The sequence below is a fragment of the Phyllobates terribilis genome, unplaced genomic scaffold (genome assembly GCF_046119375.1).
Source record: "Phyllobates terribilis strain yellow unplaced genomic scaffold, ASM4611937v1 Scaffold_5__5_contigs__length_657084704, whole genome shotgun sequence".
Lineage (NCBI taxonomy): Eukaryota > Metazoa > Chordata > Amphibia > Anura > Dendrobatidae > Phyllobates > Phyllobates terribilis.
This window is the reverse complement of record NW_027362765.1, coordinates 192,448,431-192,463,417: the sequence shown is the minus strand read 5'-3', so window position 1 is coordinate 192,463,417 and position 14,987 is coordinate 192,448,431.

The window sequence follows — 14,987 nt, the reverse complement described above, 5'->3', positions numbered from 1 at the left end:
AGTCCCTGTCCCTGGCTGGAGTAGGGGGAGGGAACACTGAGGAAGGGGAACCCTGTAGTGCAGGAGCAGGGAGGAAGCAGTTCCTGGGTGCATTGAGAAGGGAGTATAAAAGGTGGGCACCATCTTAGTTCAGTGCAGAGAAGTCTGAGCAGAAGTGGCAGGGAGCAGGGGCTCTGCATGAGCTCTGCTCTGGAGGCGGGCCTAGTAACAGAGGCCCAGGCCTGGAAGAGGGAGAAGGAAGGAAGAGGAGCGGAGAAGGCTCCAGCAACGAGGAATGAAGGGATCCCAGGGGTGCGGATGGGCGAGTCGCCACCGCACGCCCGAATCCACCTGCGTGGAGGGGTCAGGCCAAAGGGGGAGACCGGTCCCCGAAACTAGTGGAGGCAGGAAACGACCCTCAGCTAGAAACCGGAGGCTGTGACATTTTATGTGGCGCAGCCCCTCGCTACACCCGCTAGGAAGGCACCACATAGGGTCAGGGAAACTGGCGCCAAGTTTACCAAGAGGAGGCCCGAGGCAGCCGGACAGAAGGGTTGGTAAGAAAGGCCAGACAAAGGACACACAAAGGGGGTCCTGTGAAGCGCTCCAAAGTTATCTGGGAGTTGTCTGAGCCCCTCACCTGGTGAGCACAGTACGACGTGGGCAGCCGTTACCTGCAGACGTGGTCTGGATAATAAGAACTGTGAGTAAAGGCCCTGGACTGCATCACTGACTCCGTGTCGTTACTGCTGCTGCCCTGCACCATCACCCCCATCCTCCGCATACACTGCCCTGAGGCTATACTCCTCCCGTGGGGAGTTATGCTACGCTCTGCTGCACCCACAACACCAGCCTCAGCGGTCTGCCCTGCAGCGGCGGTTCACTCTGACCGCAATCCACGGGTGGCGTAGTCGGACATTTAAACATCAAAACCACATAAATAGTTCCGACACTGGTTTGACCACCCTGAGCCACGGAACCGGGTCGCCGCCACGAAGAATACAACCACCAGCATCCACCAAAAAGGGTCCGGCTCCGGGTGTCCCAAGGCCCAGGGGGTGCATCAGAACATTTTCATCACCTTTCACAATCACCAATGGGACAAGGCAGGGATGTCCTCTGTCCCCTCTCTTATACATCCTAGTGACGGAGCACCTGCTCTCATCAATTCGCCATAACCCCAATATTAGGTGGATTGAGGTGGGAAGCACCGAGTACAAGTGCTCTCTATTTGCTGATGATGTCCTAGTATATATCACTCAATCACATATATCCATCCATGCTGTTATGGCTGAAATAGATCACTTTGTTACATGGTCAAATTTTAAAATCAATGCAGCGAAGTCTGAGGCCCTCGATGTCTCCCTCCCCAAATCCATATAGGATTCCATCCAGTCCAACTTTCCCTTTGCCTGGCCCTCACAGGGTATCAAATACTTAGGAATTCCTATTCATAGAGACCTCTCCCATCTATGTTATCTTAATTTTGGGCCCTTTATTGAACAACTCCATACAGACCACGGTTGGCAAGTTAGAACTGTAAGATTCACTACGTGAACCACTGGTGTTTTGTGGAAAAGCACATGTACACTGTGTTCCAAATTATTATGCAAAAAGTGTTTAGGAGTGATAAGGGAAGAATTTGTTTGTTTGTCAGTTAAACTCATTGATGGTGATGTGTGTCAGGGCTCTTTATATCACTGTAAGCAATTGCAGACACCTGTGCTAATTAGTTTGGCAGGTGTGTCCAATGAAAGGCAAGACTACTTAAGAAGGCTGTCTCACATTATTAAGCAGCCTACATTTTCTGCCAAAATGGGAAAGAAAAAGGATGTGTCGGCTGCTGAGAAGCAACAAATTGTGGAGTGTTTAGGTCAAGGCATGACTACAATCAACATTGTGTGATGATCAGGATGAAGTGTCTTGGCAATCAAGAAGTATGTAGCTGATTCACAGTACACACGTGTGCATGCTGATAAGGGCAAATTGAGGACTCTTTCCTACAGGCAATTACGTCAGGTGAAAAGAGCAGCGGCAAAAAAGCCTTGTCATAGCAGCAGACAAGTTTTTGAAGCTGCTGGTGCCTCCAATGTCCCCCGAACAACAAGATGCAGGGTCCTTCAGAGGTTTGCAGCTGTGCATACGCCATCCTGTCGACCTCCTCTATCCACTTCACACAAGCAGAAACCGCTCCAGTGGGCCAAACATTACTTGAAGACTGATTTCAAAACTGTTTTGTTCACGGATGAGTGCCATGCAGCGCTGGATGGTCCAGATGGATGGAGTGGAGGATGGCTGGTTGATGGACACCCCACGCAAACAAGGCTACAGCGCCAACAAGGAAGAGGTGGAGTAATGTTTTGGGCTGGAATCATGGGGAGAGAGATTGTCAGCCCCTTTAGGATCCCTGAAGGCACTAAAGATGAACTCCATAATGTATGTGGATTTTCTCAAACAGCACTTCCTGCCATGGTTCAAGAAGAAGAACCGTGTATTTCACAGCAAGATCATTTTTTTGCATGATAATGCACCATCTCATGCTGCACATAAAACATCTGCATCTCTGGCTGATATGGGCATAAAAGGGGACAAACTTATGGTGTGACCCCCATGCTCCCCTGACCTCTACCCCATTCAGAACCTCTGGAGCATCATCAAAAGGAGTGTCTATGATGGCGGGAGGCAGTTCACATCTAAGCAACAGCTCTGGGAGGGTATTCTGTCCTCATGCAAAACAATTGAAGCAGAAACCATCCAAAACCTGACAAATTCAATGGACGAGAGAGTTCAGAAGCTCCTTTCGAACAAGGGGTCCTATGTGAAAATGTAACATCACCTAGAATAAAGTTTTGAGTTGAAAACTGTTTGATTTCAGTTTCTAATAACCTGCTAATGCTTATAATTTCAAAAATGACCATTTTTTTTGGTCTTTATTAAAATGAAAAGGTTGATCGAAAAGTTTGGGGGATCTAAGAGTGTGGCAACCCAGTAGTCATGATTACTTCGAATTCTGACAATATGAGGGTCATGTTGCAGGTAGTGCAGCAAGAAGGCACTTATGTGTCTTGCGCATCTCGGAGCCCCAAAATTATTTTCCGGGCTAGATGCAGCTAAAAATTATTATTAATTTTAAATCTGGTGGAGCTTATTATAGATGGCCTAATAGAATCAGTGCTGCACACTGCTACAAAGCCCAAATTATTTTCCAGCCAAGATACAGATAAACATGATTAGTAATTTGAAAGCTTAAAATGGTTGGTAGGGCGATTTTAACCAATCATCAAGCTTTTACTCTCCCCAGGATGACACAGGGGTAGAAAAGTCGTTTCGGATCCATGATTTGTTCATCTTTATGAACGTGAGTCTGTCTACATTATCAGTGGAGAGTCGCGTGCGCTTATCTGTCAGCACACCACCAGCAGCGCTGAACACACGTTCAGACAGAGCGCTGGCTGCGGGGCATGACAAGATCTCCAAGGCGTAAGTGGCTAGCTCCGGCCATTTATCCAGATTGGAAGCCCAAAAAGAGCAAGGGTCCAGTGACACAGTCATGGCTTCAATGTTTACTTGGAGATACTCCTGTACCATCGTCTCTAGGCGTTGACTATGTGTCAGACTTCTTGTCTCCTGTAGCCTTGCAAAGGATGGGCTAAAAAAGTGGTGAAATGATTCCGCAAAATTGATGTTACCAGCAGATACTGTGGTTCTGTTACGGTTTGAGTGCTGAACACATGACGGTCCCACGGTTGGCAAGTTGGAACTGTGAGATTCACTACGTGCACCACTGGTGTTTTGTGGAAAAGCACATGTAAGATTCTGCAACAGTCTCTGCTGATACTCCTGCATGCGTGCATCCCTTTCAATGGCAGGAATAATTTCTGCAAATTTACTTTTGTACCGGGGATCTAACAGTGTGGCAACCCAGTAGTCAGGATTATTTCTAATTCTCACAATTCGAGGGTCATGTTGCAGGTAGTGCAGCAAGAAGGCACTCATGTGTGTTGCGCATCCAGGAGCACCAAGTCCCTGTTGTGTTGGTGGCGAGGTAACAATCATGCTTCCTTCCTCTGTCCTCTCCCCCCAACCTCGCACAACAGAAATGTGATCAAGGTCTCCCTCATCTGATGAGTCTTCCATCAGTTCGTCCTCCACTTCTTCCTGGGCTCCTGCACCTTCCTCACTAGTTTGGCTGCTACCATGCGCCATGGTAAAACCATCTCCCCCACCCTCACATGCCTGCCGCCTTGGTGCTGCCGACCGTCTGGACCTTGCAGATGTTAGCCCTTCCGCATACAACTCCTCCTCCTCTACTTCCTCCACCTCCTCTTGTGCCACCACCTGACTCCGAATTCTGTTTAACATGTGCTCCAGCATGTAAATCACCGGAATAGTCATGCTGATAATGGCATCGTCAGCACTAAACATCTTCGTCGCCATTTCAAAACTGTGCAGAAGGGTGCATAGGTCCCTGATCTGAGACCACTCCTCCAGCGTGATTTGCCCCACCTCTGGATCTCGTTGGCCCAGGCTATATGTCAGAACGTATTGCACCAGGGCTTGTCGGTGCTGCCACAGTCGCTGCAAAATGTGCAAAGTTGAATTCCACCGGGTAGGCACATCGCATTTTAGCCGGTGAAGTGGCAGGCCCAACGACTTCTGTAAAGATGTAAGTCGCTGAGCTGCGGGATGCGAACGGCGGAAGTGAGCACACAGCGACCGTGCCCTCTGTGGGCTAAAAATTGCTGGACAACCAGGTTCAACACGTGAGCCATACAAGGCACGTGTGTGACATTGCCCCGGCGAAGGGCCGCACCCAGGTTTGCAGCATTGTCGCACACAGCCTTCCTTGGTTTCAGGTCCAGTGGAGACAACCATTCATGAAATTGGTTCTCCAGAGCTGACCACAACTCCTCAGCTGTGTGACTCACATTTCCCAGACATTTCAAAGTAAAAACCGCCTGATGACGTTGAGCCCTACTGCCAGCATAGTAAGGAGGTGTGCAGGATCCCTTCTGCGCAGTTAGAAAGCTTGTGGCATGACCAGACAGGCTTTGGGTGCAGGTGGAAGACCGAGAGGAGGTTGAGGAGGCAGAAGCAGTGGAGGAACTTTGACATAAAGAGGATTGACGCACAACTCGTGGGGACGGCAAGACTTGGACAGCAGCCCCTTGTCCTGCTGTCACCATAGTTACCCAGTGCCCAGTCAGCGACATGTAACGCCCCTGTCCATGCCTACTCGTCCAAGTGTCTGTGGTGAAATGCACCCTGTCACACACAGAGTTTCTCAAAGAAGCGGTGATGTTGTGTGCGACATGCTGGTGGAGCGCAGGCACACCTTTCTTTGAGAAGTAGTGCCGACTGGGCATCTGGTACTGGGGCACTGCGACGGACATAAGGTCTCGAAAATCCTCTGTGTCCACCAGGCGGAAAGGCAGCATTTCTGTAGCCAAGAGCTTGCAGATGGTGAAATTCAACCTCTTAGCTTTCTCATGGCTAGGAGGAAATGGTCTTTTACTTGTCCACATCTGAGGGACCGAGGGCTGGCTATTGTGCTTAGACGGGGTTGATAAGGGTGTCCCCGGCAAACTGCCGGTCTGTGAGGAAGATGCAGGCGGACATGTTAGGTTGCCTTAATCCAAAGGTGGTGCTATCGATGTCGGACAGCGCTCAACACCAGCTGGTGTTACCACCTCCAAAGAAAATGATGACCTGCCAATCACGCTGGCTGTTGCGGGTAAAGAGGTGGCAGGTCTGCGCCCCAAAACAGGTGTGACTGCTGTCCCCCCAGTCACAGAGGATGAAGAGGCCGCGGATGCACAAGATATGGCAGACAGTGGGTGGCCCGGCCGGCTAGGCCGCATTGTAGCACACTGAGCTTCCCACTGCAACTTATGCTTCATGTCCATGTCCCGGTTCATGCATGAAGTACTCAAACTATGTATTTTTTGGCCTCTACTTAGCTTTTGCTGACAAATGTTACAGATAACACGAGTTGGGTCATCTTTATCGATCTGAAAAAATGCCCAGGCTATGTAAGGCTTAGCACCCATGCGACCTGAAGAGCCACCACGACTTGTGGTGAGAGGCAGAGTTGTGTTTGAGGATGCAGTTGTTGACATGCTTCCAGTACTACGTCTCTGTCCAGGAAGGCGCAACCTGACCTCGTCTTCACTAGCATCTTCCTCCACCTCCTCTGCTGACCTCATCTCTTGGCTGACTGTGGGTTGACAGTAAGTGGGATCTCCAACCTCATCATCATCACCCTGTGCGTTATCACACCCGTCGTCCTCAGAGCCAACCTGTTCCTGCCCTGACAAAAAACTAAAGTTGTCGCTCCAATCAGGTATTTGAGTCTCATCATCATCTTCCTCATTGTCTCCACCAACAGGAGTTACAGTTTGGGAATGAGGGTCTACATTATGGTCAGAACCTTCTGCGTCTGGTCCTGGATCCGACTCATAAAGATTCTGGGCATCAGTGCAGATCATTTCCTCGTCTGGATTCACAGAAGCGCTGGAGTCGACCTCTGATTCCCAGGCTATAGTATGAGTAAACAGCTCTGCAGACTCAACCATCTGTTCTACCTCATACTCAGACGGGCAGCTGGAGATTTGGGAGCTGTGAGGAAGCAAGTGCGATTGGGGTGACACCTTTGAGGACTGGAGTATTTGTGAAGTTGATGTGGAGGAGAGCCCACTTAAAGGAGCACTTGATATCCGTTGAAGCACCTGCTGTTTTTGTGCCTCATCTGGAATTTGTAGCGATTGGCGTGGCCGTAAGAAAGGGATCTTATCACATTGTCCGCTAAAAGAAGTAGACATTTTAGTTTGGCTGGAAGATGGTCTTTCTTCTGCAGATGTTACTGTTGCTTTAACACCTACCCCACGGACACAACCTTTTTTCCCCTTCCCAACACGCCTATTCCCCTTTCCACCAGCAGCAGGCCTTTTTCCACTCATTTTGGTGGTTAACTAATTCACAACTCTGGAGTTGTTTGCACAAAAAAACAATGGATGGTAACCGAGCAGAGCTGAGTGGCCAAACTGTGGTATTAGGCCAAAACTATTGGCTGGGTTAGATGCAGAAAAAAATGATATTCAATTTGCAACCTGATGGAGGTCAGTATAGATGGACTAATAGAACAAGTCCCACACACAGCTAGAAGGCCAAATATTTTTTCAGAGGTAGATGCAGATAAAAATTATTTTTAATTTGCAGCCTGATGGAGGTCAGTATAGATGGACTAATAGAAAAAGTCCCACACACAGCTAGAAGGCCAAATATTTTTTCAGAGCTAGATGCAGACAAAAAATTATTTTGAATTTGCAACCTGATGGAGGTCAGTATAGATGGACTAATAGAACAAGTCCCACACACAGCAAGAAGCCCAAATATTTTTTCAGAGGTAGATGCAGAAAAAAATTGTATTCAGTTTGCAACCTGATGGAGGTCTGTATAGATGGATTAATAGAACAAGTCCCACACACAGCTAGAAGCCCAATATTTTTTCAGAGGTAGATGCAGAAAAAAAATATATTCAGTTTGCAACCTGATGGAGGTCAGTATAGATGGACTAATAGAGAAAGTCCCACACACTGCTAGAAGGCCAAATATTTTTTCAGAGCTAGATGCAGAAAAAAATTATATTCAGTTTGCAACCTGATGGAGGTCAGTATAGATGGACTAATAGAACAAGTCCCACACACAGCTAGAAGCCCAAATATTTTTTCAGAGTTAGATGCAGATAAAAATTATTTTGAATTTGCAGCCTGGTGGAGGTCAGTATAGATGGACTAATAGAGAAAGTCCCACACACTGCTAGAAGGCCAAATATTTTTTCAGAGCTAGATGCAGACAAAAATTATTTTTAATTTGCAACCTGATGGTGGTCAGTATAGATGGACTAATAGAGAAAGTCCCACACACTGCTAGAAGGCCAAATATTTTTTCAGAGCTAGATGCAGAAAAAAATTATATTCAGTTTGCAACCTGATGGAGGTCAGTATAGATGGACTAATAGAACAAGTCCCACACACAGCTAGAAGCCCAAATATTTTTTCAGAGGTAGATGCAGATAAAAATTATTTTTAATTTGCAACCTGATGGAGGTCAGTATAGATGGACTAATAGAGAAAGTCCCACACACTGCTAGAAGGAATAATATTTTTTCAGAGCTAGATGCAGACAAAAAATTATTTTGAATTTGCAGCGTGATGGAGGTCAGTATAGATGGACTAATAGAACAAGTCCCACACACTGCTAGAAGGCCAAATATTTTTTCAGAGCTAGATGCAGAAAAAAATTATATTCAATTTGCAACCTGATGGAGGTCAGTATAGATGGACTAATAGAATGATGCTATGCCCAAAAGATTTTACTTCACTAGGTGCAGTAAAAAAATTGGTATTCTATACACAGGTGGTATATCTTGCAACACAGATAGGCTACTCCACTGGCTAACACACTCTGCAATAGGCCAAAAAGGATTAGCTTTGCTAGATTCAGCCAAATGCTGTGAAAAAAACTTGCACAGCACTGGCACAGACCTGCCTGGCAAAAACTGATAGGAACTGATGTAACCTAGTCCTGAAAAGGACTGCAATTACAATTAGTCTTTACTCCCACAATCTATCTATTTAAGAGCACAGACCTGCCTGTTAAAAGTCGTAGGAAATGCTGTAACCTAGTCCTTAAAAGGACTGCAATCACAACTATTCCCTACTCCCAAGCTATCTGTAGATTTGTGCGAAAATTGGCTTGAAATTAACAAGGTATAGCGCACACAGCAACAGCGGTGCCGTCTAACATGCAGCTGCAGCAGTGAGAAAATGGTGGCGACGGGGAAAATGGCTTGGTCTTATAGGGCAAGGACATGTGACATACACTGCCAATGACACATGCCCTTGCTTGTGTGAAAAAAAGCACTTTGCTCCGTGTGTGCGCTGCTGATAGGCTGACAGATTGCACCTCCCCACTGTAAATGCGGGAAAGAGAAAAAAAAATGGAGATCTTCATTATTCCTGCAGAGATCCATCCCCTGCCCCTCCCCCCACCCCGCTGTACACTCAAACTGCGTATTAACATTAATTTTCATCATTACTGAGAAAAAATCCAGTTATGATTTTGGTGCACGAACAGTTATCGAACATAACCTCGAACAGCCGAATTTTTCTCAAATCGTTCGTGTTCGCCGAACGGCTCGAACACCGCCCAAAACAGCTCGAATTTGAGATTGGCGAACAGTTGGAGTCGAACAACGCTCATTTCTATTCATCACCAGAGGATCCGGGTCTTAAACAAAAATACAATAAACAAGCATTTTTAAAGGAAAAAAAATCTTGTTGTTCACCAAAAAATATATCAGGCAGACGTACCTTTGGCTCTACAAAATGTGCTCCAGAATAGCTACTCACGTGTTGTTGGAGCTTGGCCACATCCAGAGAGAGTCCCTGCAAGCGTTGAGCCAAATCCTGAACCTAGACCATGATGGAAACTGGAGGTCTTTCCTTAGAGAAATTTTTGGGGTGGACTTACTGTTATGATCTGCTACAAGCACTAAGGAAAGATAGGAGATCTGTCCCTACAATAGAACTAAGCTGGATCCCTACGATGTAATGGGGAACCTGATCCTGCGATCAGACCCGCTAAAGTCCTCGGCTAGTCTGAACGAAGACCTATAGATGTGAGGAAGGGATCCCTACAAGAACTAGGGACTGGGAGAAAGATGGACACCTCCTAGCAGAAATTGTAGCAGAAATAAGACAAACAAACAACATGGAACATAGAGGTCCGAAGACCTAGCAAAACTGACTGAGAAAGGTAACAGAGCACCAAGCTAGCTCAAGAGTAGAAATTACAATGAAGTCCAGCAAGGCCAGGAGGGCGGAGCCGGATTAAATAGGCAAAAAAGGTCATGTGACCAGCAAACTAGAAAAAACCTAACAGGAGAGTTCTAACAGGAGGGACTCTGAAAGTCACAAAGCCTATTTTTATAAGGCCATCAGGCGGTCCTTACTATTCTTAAAGGGCCAGCAGTCGACCCTCGCTATTGTTAGAGCGCCATCAGCTGGCTATGCTTCCTTGTTCCCATTATTAACGAGTGGGTCTCTTATACTGTTATTGCATATGCAGTGACGGCAAGGGCTGCCAAAAATACCCCTTTGAAGAGACATAGAGGAGGGTCTCAGTAAAAAAAATTTCCCATTATAAAGGAGCGGGTCTCCCATAGTGGTAATGCCCATGTTGTGACTGCAAGGGCTGCCAAAATTTGAGAGAAACATCACTAACAATTTAAAGATACATAGAGCTGGGTCACAGTGACGACATGTTTTTCCATTAGAAAGGAGAGGGTCTGCTATACAGTTATAGGATATGTGACTCGCCCCCTGGGCCGTGGGGCACTCGGATCCGGGCAATAGGGAAACGGTGGGAGTAGTAGTGGCAACCCGGTTCCGTGGCTCAGGGTGGTCAGGCCAGTGGTAGTCCATCATGTGCTGATGTTTATGTCCGACTACGCCACCCGTGGATTGCGGTTATTAGGAACCGCTGCTGCATGCAGACCGCTGGGGCTGATGAGGTGTGCAGCTAGGGTAGTGTGACTCCCCACGGGAAGAGTGCGGCCCCAGGGCAGTATAGAATAGTATGGATGGTGGGGGTGATGGTAGTGAGAGTCCCAGTGCTGGTAGTGCTGGAGGAGCAAGGAGCACACAGACAACAGGTTGCAGTCCAGGGTCTTTACTAGAACAGGTAAACTGACCCACAAACAGTCCCGGCTAGGAGGGGACCTGGATGTCTGAGAGCAACGGGGAAATTGGCCCTGGTCAGGGTGAGGGTGTAGGCCTACCGTGCTTTCTGCGCTCCTTCTGGCTATCTCCTCCTGATAGGGTAACAGCCCACGTTTCCGAGCTTTCCGTGTATTCTCGCCTGTATGGCCTGCGACGTGGGTTCCTTTCTGCTCCCAGCCTTGAACGGCTTTACTGGTCCCTTCGGTTGTGGCAGGGCCTCCAGGCTTCTTAAGCCAAGGAATATACAGTCCCTTGCGGACTGGTTCGCTGCTGGGGGATGTGGAATCCTTCCAGCCTCAGACACCAAAGTCTGGTAGATTAAGTCTGTTATCTGCCAAGACAGGCTCTCTTCGCCTCTTGTCTCTGGCTTGTGGCTCTCCTCCTGCCACACTTCCTCTTAGGTGCAATCCAAAACTGTCTGTCCCTGCTCTGCTGAGACACGTCTCAGTCCTGAGACAGGTCATCTGGTTCTCCCTAACCCTGCCCCCAGTACCAGCTTTTATAGGGGCAGCCTGCTCCCCCTACTGGCCTGAGACAGGAGGCATTGCATGCTAATGTTCCCCTGACTAGAGAACCTCCCCCTTGCTCTCAGACACAGCTTTAATTACACTTGTGGCATCCAGGCCAGGGTGACACATTCCCCCCTAGTAAAATTTAGTACTACGGGACTAAACAATAAACAAAGATAATATACACAACCATAAAACATTACCTGGAAAGTGACGCACAAATTGAGTTCTTAAGGTCACAGTGTGGTCTGTGACCGGGTGTCCATATCACCAGCACAACGGGGAGCCTTAACCAGGTGGGGGTCTGTCCTACCCCAAGTCCTTCACAGTCTTAGTTCATTCCTGGGTTAGGCTCCTAACGCAGTCCATACCAGGTCCCGGTTATAAAAAGTCCATAACCTTTGAGTCCTTATGGTAGCTGCAAGAAACTGAAACACAGAATTACCAAACATGCATGTAACTTGGCAAACAATTCAACATTTGGCAACAGGGTTATTTACAATTTAGTGCATCCTATATTCTCCAGCGAGCGGGTATCTGCCCCTTTGTGCTCCTGGTTGACCTACGTAGCCCACTGTCTGGTGGTGGACCAACCTGGCTTTCCCCACTAGCGTTAGGGGTGCAGCTACCAGCTGGGTGTACAGGTAGGGCAGGCAGCTGTCTGCGGGTCCTTTAGCTTACCGCAGGCATGGCAGGCTCACTGTCAGCAGAGGGTTGACTCTCCTGGGCTGCTGGTACAGGCTCTTCTGCCTCTGGAACCGCTTGCTCCTCTTCACCTTCCGGCTCTGGTGTTGGTTGTTGCTGTGCCGGTTGCAGGAAATGCAGGACAGGTAGCACTATGACATCATTTATGCGAGTCCAGGACTGAGGGAACTCTCCGAGAACGGTGCTGATCATTTCTTCCTTGTCCTCTGCGGGTTCAAGGTCACTCTGATCTTCTTCTGCACTACGGAGTTGCTCGGGGCACCTTTTGAGGTGGTCTCTGGAGACGACACTAGTGGTTTCTCCTCCGTCCTTGGTGATTACGCACACCTTTGGGTTGTCGTGGTCAGACTGCAGTACGGTGTAGGGTTCCCTTTCCCACTGGTCGTCCAACTTATGTAGCCTTCTTTTTCGCTTTAGGACTTGCTCACCAGGTTCTAGGGGACCAGCAGGGGTGTGTTGATTGAAGAGTTTTTCTTGCCTCTCTCTCACCTGGGCCAGGCTCTTCTCCACACTCTCCTGTACCTTCTTGTACTGCAGTTGCCTTTCCGTATCCCAGTCCGCATCCGGGGAGGTGTCCTCAGGTATTAGGACTCCCATCTCCAGGTCAACGGGCAGCTTACCTGGTCTGGCTCGCATCAGGTAAGCCAGGGTGCAGTTTGTAGCATTCACCGGGATATTGTTATATAGGTCTATTAGGTCCGGCAGTTTTTCTGGCCACAGGCTGCGTTCCTCCAGGGGCAACGTCTTCAGGAGATCAATGACTATATTGTTCATCTTCTCACACATCCTGTTGGTTTGGGGGTGGTAAGGCGTTGTCCGAATCTTCTTACAGCCATAGAGGTTGCAGAACTCCTGGAAGATTTCAGCCTCGAACGCTGGACCCTGGTCTGTCAGGACCTGTTCCGGATACCCGTGTGGACGGCAGAAGTATTGCTGGAAGGCTCTGGCCGCTGTTTGGGCTGTCAAGTCCTTTACCGGGACCACCACTAGAAAACGGGAATAGTGGTCCACGATTGTCAGGGCGTAGATGTATCCGGACCGGCTTGGAGCCAACTTGACGTGGTCCAGAGCTACCAGCTCAAGAGGCTGCGTGGTGACGATGGGCCTCAAGGGTGTCTTCTGGCTGGTGCGGTCCTTCCTCCTCAGGTGACAAGGGCCACAGTCTCTGCACCACTTTTCTACTGCTCCTCTCATGCCGACCCAAAAGAACCTTCCTCTTAGCAGGAACTCCAGTTTCTTCCAACCGAAGTGTCCCGCTCTGTCATGGTAAGCCCCCAGGACCATAGCTGCATCTCGCCTTGGGACCACGACTTGCCAGGTCAGCTCGTGCGTCCGGTGGTTAACAATCCTTCTGCACAACTTGCCTTCGTAGAGGAACAGCTTGCTTTTCTCCTTCCATAGCTGCTTGGCTTCCTCTAGGGCATCTGGATCTAGGCGGGCGTCTTCCTGGGTCAGCAGATCTTTCACCAGGCGGACTGCAGGGTCACTATCTTGGGTTTCGGCCCAGCTGTGGTGAGGTAGGGGATTCATCATCACAGTTGTTAGATCCTCCTTCTTCACGCGGTGAGAGTGTTGAGCGGCTCCATACCGGTGAAACGCGGGGAGTTCTACCTCTTCCAGCTCTTCTGGGTCTTCGTCACCTTCAGGTAAGTGAGGCATTCTTGATAGGGCGTCCGCGTTGGCATTGGTTTTGCCTGCCCGGTACTTGATCACGAAGTCATAGTTGGAGAGACGGGCCATCCACTGCTGTTCCAGGGCACCCAGTCTTGCATTGTCCAGGTGTGTCAACGGGTTGTTGTCCATGTACACGGTGAACTTTGCGGAGGCCAGGTAATGCTTTAAGCGTTCCGTCACAGCCCACACCACTGACAAGAATTCTAGCTTGAAGGAGCTGTAATTCTCCGGGTTCCTCTCGGTGGGCCTCAGCTTCCCGCTGGCGTATGCAATCACCCGTTCTCTGCCCTGTTGGTTTTGGGACAGTACGGCTCCCAGTCCCACATTACTGGCATCTGTGTGGAGAATGAAAGGCTGGCCGTAATCAGGGTAGGCCAGGATCTCATCCCCCGTGAGGGCCATCTTTAGCTGGCGGAAGGACTCCTCTTCCGGTTTATCCCACTTGAAGGGTGGCTTTTGACTCCTGGACTTAGACTGTCCGATCAGGAGGTCCTGTATAGGAGCTGCCATCTTAGTGAACCCGGGGATGAACCTTCGGTAGTAGCCTACCAACCCGAGGAACTGTCTCACCTCTTTGATGTTCGAGGGACTTGGCCAGCTCTTGATTGCCATGACCTTGTCAGGGTCGGGGGCCACTCCTTCCGTGCTTACCACGTGCCCTAGGTACTGGACCTTTGGTTTCAGCAGGTGACACTTCGATGGTTTTACCTTCAGGCCATAGCCTGCCAGGGCTTCGAACACCTCGGCCAGGTGCTTTAGGTGGTCCTCGTAGGTTTTCGAATAGACGATCACGTCGTCCAGGTAAAGGAGGACCGTTTCGAAGTTTCGGTGCCCTAGACAGCATTCCATCAGCCGCTGGAAGGTCCCTGGTGCGTTGCAGAGCCCGAAAGGCATGCAGTTGAATTCACTCAGTCCCATCGGGGTGGTGAAGGCGGTCTTCTCCTTGTCAGCCTCTGCCACAGGAACCTGCCAGTACCCGCTAGTAAGGTCCAAAGTAGAAAAGAAGTTAGCAGATTTTAGTGCGGCTAAAGACTCCTCTATTCTTGGCAGCGGATATGCGTCTTTGTGGGTGATACGGTTGATTTGTCTATAGTCCACGAACATTCTCATGGTGCCGTCTTTCTTTTTCACCAGAACCAAGGGGGCTGCCCAGGGGCTACAGCTATCTCTAATGACCCCAGCTTCCTTCATTTCTCTTAGCATCCCCTTTGCGTTCTGATAATGTGCAGGAGGTACAGGTCGGTGTCTTTCTTTTATCGGTGGGTGGCTCCCTGTGGGGATGTGGTGTTCTATCCCTTTTACTCTGCCGAAGTCTAGCGGGTGCTTACTAAAGACT